This window comes from Papaver somniferum, chromosome 6 (assembly GCF_003573695.1).
Source record: "Papaver somniferum cultivar HN1 chromosome 6, ASM357369v1, whole genome shotgun sequence".
NCBI lineage: Eukaryota > Viridiplantae > Streptophyta > Magnoliopsida > Ranunculales > Papaveraceae > Papaver > Papaver somniferum.
In genome coordinates this window covers 151414783-151422823 of record NC_039363.1, presented here as the reverse complement: position 1 = coordinate 151422823, position 8041 = coordinate 151414783, and the positions used below count along the sequence as shown (strand labels likewise).

The 8041-nt window shown below is 32.8% G+C and overlaps 1 long non-coding RNA gene across 4 annotated transcripts; it reads right to left on the bottom strand.

Moving 5' to 3' along the window:
- Nucleotides 1-2397: 2397 nt before the first annotated feature.
- LOC113289805 lies at nt 2398-6079 on the bottom strand. Of its 4 annotated transcripts, none has more exons than XR_003331122.1 (3): nt 3376-6079; nt 2975-3273; nt 2398-2898 (listed from the first exon to the last, which is right to left on the bottom strand). It is a non-coding gene; the product is annotated as an uncharacterized LOC113289805 (long non-coding RNA). The 4 variants fall into 4 exon arrangements; XR_003331124.1 differs by having other exon boundaries at nt 2398-3045; nt 3189-3273; XR_003331123.1 differs by having other exon boundaries at nt 2398-3273; nt 3376-4552; nt 5161-6079.
- Nucleotides 6080-8041: the final 1962 nt, after the last annotated feature.

The window sequence follows — 8041 nt, the reverse complement described above, 5'->3', positions numbered from 1 at the left end:
GTATTGAACTGACTACTCGCTGAAATTTGATTGCCTATTGAAATGACTACTCGCTGAAATTTGATTGCCTACTGAAATGACTACTCGCTGAAATTTGATAAAGGATTCAAATAACCACTCGCTGAAATTTGATAGAAATTTGATTGCCTACTGAAATGACTACTCGCTGACTACACATAACAAAGATAAATAACATAATAAATGTCTAGTATGACTACACATAACAAAGATAAATAACATAATAAATTCAAATCTAAACCATATAAATAGTCATCACAGGGTTTTTGGAGTAGAAAATACAAATTGAATAAAGAAAGTAGAAAATACATACTTTATAATGGAGTTTTTAGGGTTTTTGTGGAGTTTTTAGGGTATTTGTACGGTTGGTAGATGGGAATGGAGAAGAAGAATATGAACTGAAGAGGAGCGGTGAAGCAAAGAAGAATATGAACTGTGTAAGAATATGAACTGTGGAAGAATATGAAGTGAGAAGAAGAAGGCTCGTGTAGAAGAGATGGGTTGTGGTTGGGAAGGAGAGGCGGTATTGGTGGAAGGGGCGGTTCATTAAGATTACGCCCGATTTGATCAGACGGACTGGAAGAGTACGCCATAACCCTGAACCCTAATGAAAACAGTGGGACGGAAATTTTGGTTACGCCCGTCTCAGGCGTAATAATATTTTACGCCTGACAAATTCATCACGCGGACAGAAGATGTCCGTCCGTTCAATTCATCACGCGGACACCAGATGTTCGCCCGTCTGATCTCACACGTGCTGTGTGACCGTGTTTAACTCGGGCGGAATTTAGTTTTACGTTTCTTCGAGCGGTCATTTGGAATCCGTCTGATGAACGGGCGGAATTTAAGATTCCGCCCCTTACCAAACGTAATTTATATTTACGCTCGATAACAAACGTGATTTATATTTACGCCCGTTTGAAACGTAATTTATAATTCCGCGCAGAAATGAAACGTAACTAAGAAATCCGCCCGTCTTCATGCGTAAAATTGTTTTACGCGCGACCAAATTTGGTCTTCTCCCCATAACGTCACAATACAGATTAAACTCATATTTAATCTTCTTTTTTGGTCTTTGATCTTTGAGTTTAGTCGTACCATTGCAGTCGCTCTCAAGGACCAAGATTTTCTCTTCATCAGATTGATAAACAAGATATATTGCAAATCTATCACGGCAAGAATAATGAGTACTGGTTCTCTCTTCACCGACCATAAGGTCCACCCTCCATAAGGACCATAACACATTACACATACTCCAAAGTCTAAGCACGTGTAATCAATATAGTCATTCACTTTCACCACGTGTTGCCATCTCCGAAAATTAATCCTAGCCATAGATTATAAAGCCAATGGTCACAAATGACAATAAGTTCTCTAGGGTAGTATAGTAATTATACCTACCAAAATCTCATCTCCTCAGATGATAAATTGACTAAGTCCACGAGATTTTACTGCTTTGACGGGACCAGACGGAATTGTTAACGGTATGATCATTAAATAAACTAGTTTCTCACCCGTGCTCTTTTTCACACTTAATTTTTTTTTCTTTTTCTTTTAGAGAAAGCATAGAAATCCTATAATACCACTCCAGCTTACAAAAAAAAAAGTAATAAATCTTTTATAAGCTTGTCACCATAAAAAAATAAAAAAGTAATAAATCTTTTATAAGCTTGTGACCATAAAAAATAATAAGTCAATCTAAGTTCCTAATAAACCAATTAATATGGCTTGTAGTGCAACATTTTGTAAGCCTATAATACTACTCCAGCTTTATAAACCGACGGAGAGTTTACTCTCCAGTCGTTTCCCGAAATGTTTAGATTTTGTGTCGCATATCAATCATCTAAAGCAGGATTACCAGATATCATTCTCTATTTATTTTTCTTAACTCTAAGAATTGTTGGGGTTGACTCCATGACGTCAGTTCAGTTCAGTTCAGTTCAAGTTTCATTCTCCCAATCTTCATCGTTGCTTTTCACACAATATTCACATCTCACCTTCAATTCAAGCCAGACCTGTTAAATACCGCGTAAGAAAGATAACAAATATGTTGTTAATTAGTGGAGTTATCCATATGAAGTTCTATGCAGCACATCCAAGAAGTCACCTAAGCATCTAGCAGCAACACCAAACCACGTTAAGAAACTGTGAGCTAAAAATTGTATTGCTACTTCCCTAAGGGAAAAGAGTGATGGTTCAAAAATAGTAACTTCATATTGTTCATGACACAAGAACTACTTAAACTGCTCATAACTTCAGAATGAGATGTAAAGAAAAATGAGACCTAAATAACTTTTGTTTGGACTGAAATTTGTTCGACAAAGATATTACAGAAAACTGGCTTGAAAATTTAAGCCACATTTACATTTATCCACGAAATTGAAAACAAACTCAAAGCTGTATAAAATTAGAAGAGCGTCAAATTTACATTGCAGCACAAAAGAGTACATTCCTAAAATGATCCTTTTCCTCAACATTTTGGATCTTCAATCAAAGTATTTAGATTACAACAGTTTCGATTTGGTTCCCACCCCATTCGCTGCCATCGATGTACTTCATGCCACTGAACATAACCCTATTTAGTTTTCTTAAGATTTGTAGTTTTTCAAATCATTTCACCGGATTCAAAATTGTTGCAGGATAGGCATATTCGAATACTTTGTTTCCATGTTGGAATGATAAAGTCATTAGACTTATTTCAAATAAAACAAAATAATAAAGTCATTTGGAATTCAATAATAAAAATAAGATTGCCTCTTATTTACCATCATGCAAATCAACAAATGCAACTATTGCTCTACCAAGTTTGTGTGGTTAACATGATCTTCTTCTTCTGCAAGATGTTTTCACTTCTGCATCATTAGGAGATGCTGACTGCAACTGGTGCATGATACCAATCATTAGTAACTCCACGCATGACAAAACCACATTAATCCAGTAATACATGAAAACCTACCAGCAGATGGAATCCAATCTAAAGTACGAGCTTGGTTCTTCAGAGGTCCTTTAAAGATGATATTGCTATTGCTGGAAAAATCATCAGCAATAGCAAAACGAAACAAAAATCTAATAAGGAATACCAAAAAAGGATGGTTTCACCAGTACTCATGACTGGAAAACTAAATTTTACAACCCTGAATCCGTGCAAAATAACCTCGTATGTAACTTACAATCGACAAACAGCTAGTTTTGCATCAAAATTGGTAACCCACATACTTAGTCACGTTCCATCGTAAATATCTGGATAATAAACATCTGTACCATTGGAACCATAACAAACAAAAAATGAAACAATTAGGTGTTTAAATTTAACAATTTTTATCAAATGAACTTTTAAGATACGGAAGAGTCTCAAACCTGCAGAATTCCTTTTTTTTTTCTTCAATGTAAAGTCTGACCTGTAGGAGAAAGAAACAAAACTTCGGCGAATTTCCAATGGTATTAATGAACCCTTCTTGGTATGGTATACGTACACAATAAAGATTGTTCTGCAAAATGATCAATGACAATTGGGTATTTTCCATTTTTCTACTCGATATATGTTGGACATATGCTCGATTTTAAAAGACTTTGGAAAAACATATCTTTTCTTTCTTGTCCGGACACCATCATATTTCTTCTTGGTAAGTTAATACTCCCAATACTTCAGTATTTTAGTGTAACAAAGGTATCCCAATAATATAATCAAATTACAGTTCACTACTTTTCGAAACCAATCAAAATTCAAAATGTCTTACAAAAATTTGAGTATTGGTAAATTGTGAACCAGAGTCAGCCATCATCCTTGTTCTTCTTCATGGCAAAGAAGAACCCATATTCCTGCAAACAAAAATTCTAAAACCGGTTCAACCATCTTGTCCTAAAATCCAAAATAAAAAACACACCTTAGAGAATCATAAATAAAGATATACACAAAAGAAAAGAAAAAGAAGATAGTGGTTGGATTGCAAGTTTGCAACCGGAGTTTTCCTCCTTGATGCCTGCATATCAAATCCCTATGAATCCCTTTTTGCTTAGTAAAATCCAAAATTACTCTACTATCAGAATTCAAAATTACTCTACTACCAGAATTCAAAGTTTTGTTGCTTACAGTCAATTTATTTATGCCCATGAATATCAGTCAGCAAGCTTGAACAAACCCATTTCAAATTGGATGACAACAATCATAAATTTGGATTATTTTAAAATTTTAAGTGCATTACAACAATTTAAGAACTATTTGGTTTGTTCTTATCATTCTTCCATCTTATTACTACCAGCATTTTTGATATTAAATAGGTGCAAACATTATGGGAGTAGCAAATGGATTTACATTATGGAGTATCAAATGCCGATGTAACATCACGGCAGCAGCATTACTATAAATGAAAAAGTAGTGCACATGAAACAATTAAGTACTTGAGAAAGTGATTTATCTTGCATCATCAGAAGTGAATCTTCTTCGCTGCTTGATTCTCCATTCTTTTGAATGGAAACCTTCTCGTCAATCTTTAAGAGTTTGATTTTTTAGGTTCAACTTCTTATTGATTTCATACTACAAAACCCATAAAATCGATAGTAAATCAACAACAAAAAAATTTAAAAAGATAAAATGAACAAAAGAACAATCGTATGAACATGGTCAGTTATCTTGCTTCAAAAAAATAAAACGATCAGTTATTTAATTGAACAAACCTTTATTTTCCTGATTTAGCAACAGGTGAAGTAGCAACAACTTATATAAACATAAGCAAAACTCGTTTTATGCACAAAAACAATATTGGTGTTTGATATCGCAACGACAACAATATTGGCAAAAATGAGTTCATATCTTGCTTGGCGTATGCCCGTTTATAATAGCTACAACGGGTGCATGATAGAGGATATCTTTAAAACGAAAATTGGTTTTATGTAAATCTAAAGCTAAGCTACAGACTCATGGCAGAACACTGAAATGATATGTTATTATCACATCACAAAACCTAAGAGCTTTATAAGATCTAACGACAACCAAGGATCAAACAAAAACATTAGTTTAAGCATTTATAAGATCTGCAAAACAAAAAACGGTTATGATCAAACCTATTGATATTTTATTATCACATAACAAAACTCTAAAAGCTTTTCCCGTGAATGAAAAATTAAAAACCATATATAGATTACCGAGTTGTTATCCAAGGAGAAGAGCAGTGTTGATTTCGTGCACTTCTGGGATGATCTAAAAATAAAACATCCACGGTAACGTTGCCGGATGAATTTTAGCTTTCGATATAGCCGAAGAATAATTTTGTAATAGAAAATAAGGAAATTATACTGAATTATTTGGAAATAACATTTTATTTACCAAAAATAAGTGAATAAGCAACTATTGGAAAAATTTGGAAGTGCAGTTGTATTTACCAAAAATAAGCCCATTAGCATCCATTAAAAAATATTAGAAACATCTTGTTAATATTTTTGCTCAAAGAACATCTTCTTCGGTTCTAAATATGACAATTATTTTTATTATTTCAATATCATATTTTTCGTGGAGTAAACGTATTAAGAAAGAAAAATATTGAAATCAAATCATTGTTGTTTCTGACAGTTTCTAATCAAGGTCTTTGTTTTCCTATTTTATTGAAATCCATGAGAAAAAACACAGCAAATTACCTGAAACCAATTGTAGCAACATCTCAGTAAAGTAACTCCATAATTGAAACCATATGTAGCCAAATGTCACTTAGATGGAATCGCTAAAAGCCATGGCTTGCATGAGTTTGCTATTGTGTGATCTACCAACGTGAAATCTGACTATTGCAATTGTTGATCACAAATATATGCAAAAATATAAAAATACCCATATACAAATCCATAAATAAAAATTACAAAAATACTACATAATAAAATATTAAATTTATCACCTTATTGATACACGGCATCATCACATGGGTTGATCTATCGTCAATATAGCGAGTAAAGGTACACCATCACCTGTAGATTAAAAATCATCACCAACATCTGCAGGTTAAAAATCATCATTACAAAAAAAAAAACGAGAAATGAAAAAGGGGAAACCCTAGCCAAAATAAAAAAAAAACAACACGGAAGAAAAAAAAAAAAGAACAGCACGGAAACAATGAAGAAACCTTACCTTTGCTAGTGCTTTATATAGAGAGCATCGATGCCAAGAATTTCCTGGAAAAAAAATCTCAGTTTAGGTAAAAAAATCCCTAGCGTAGGAAACAACACCCTAGAAATTAGGAAACTTCTCCAATTTTGTATAGCTACAATATTCTTATATCACCGTAATAAGTGGTTGCGAATATTTTTATATAAAATATATATTACATATCAAGGTATAACAAATTTAGAAATCATCTTTATTTAGTTTATTTTCTGATATCACTGTAAATAGTGGTTGCGAATATTTTTATATAAAAAATATATTACATATCAAGGTATAACAAATTTAGAAATCGTCTTTATTTAGTTTATTTTTTATTTAGACTTGTTTTATTTTTAATTATGGTATGAACAAAATTAAGAAAAGTAATATGAAAATGAGGTTTATTATTTTGTTTGCTTGAACTTTTTATGCTCGTTCTTGTATTGGCAGATTATCAATTCTTGCTTCAATTTTTTTGTTTCAAATACTTTTGGACAGGATCACTAAAACAATTTATTTGCTAGAAAGACACAAGGTCAGGCTCAAAGGTTACTACCGACGACCAATTTGATCAATTTTATTTTTTCTAATTTTCATTAGAAGTGTAATTTTGTTCTTTAGTTTTAATTGATAGGATGGAGCTGTAATTAGGAAAAGAATGATTCTGAAAACTGTAACAGGACATTTGTCAACAAACATTTTTTACTATTTATTAATTATGTGATTTATCCATTGATGCATGATTGATTTAATTGTTTGATATTTACGATGAAATAGCTAGTGAATGTATGATAGAGTTTTGATTTATTATAATTTTGGAAACACTGTATTTTTCGTTATAATTGCTTTAGGTAACAAAAATCCATTTTCCATTAAAAAAGTCTCGTGGGGCCAGAAAATATTTTCCACGATTTTTTATTTGGCCACGTCAAATAAATTTCCTTTAAAAAGTTTGGTGGGATCAGAATCAACCAGAAACGAGAATCAACAAGAAGCTCCGATGAATGAGAACACTCGAAAAAACTCTGTTACTTTATTAAATACATTTCCTCACATGGACATTTTTTTTTAAAATTCCCTACTTTTATTGGTGGTGTCTGATTTTAGTTGAACTTTTAAATGGCACATCGACAGGGAAATGATATGCAAGAACTGGATGAACTTGGTGTATCATTTGCAATGCCAATTACTATTGATACAACAACAATGACTATCAGAGAAAGGGTCAGATCTGTGCAGAGATGGAAATGGTGGCATGTTTGGTGCAGATGATGTTACTGCTATGAAGTATCCAAAAGCCATTTTCAATTTATTTTTTTACCAAAGGTCAAAATGAAATATTTGGTCAAATCAACTAGGCATTGCACTTTTGCCCAAATCATTATGTCTTTTAAATTTCATGCTCTTATTATTGGTGGACAGTGAGGATTGTGTTCCTATAACTAGCTTTTTAAACGTGACTGATAACCAAGCATGTCGTCTCCATAGTATCTTGAACTTCTCAAATACTCTTTAGTTTTCTTTGTTGCAGTCACAACAATCATGAATATCAGAAAAGAAGTCGGAGGGTTTGTATAACAGATCAGACTGGATATGAGATTTCTCAAAAGTTTGATTTTTCCGAAAAAGGGAATCAAGCCACCATCAACAGGAACGGAAAGTAGCAGTTAAATTTCATTTAGAAAGCGATCAATGATACCAATAAATAATGTAATTGTTTATGGATAATAACAGATTCTGTTGTTTTTAGTAAACTTGGGTGTGTTGATGAGAAACGAATTCAAACCCTAAACAATGCACTGCATGGAAGTACTTTTAGATTCGAGAGATCAATCTGTAAGACTCTGGCCTAAACCAAGAAATGGTCGTTCCAGATTCAGTTCGGTCACAAGGTGA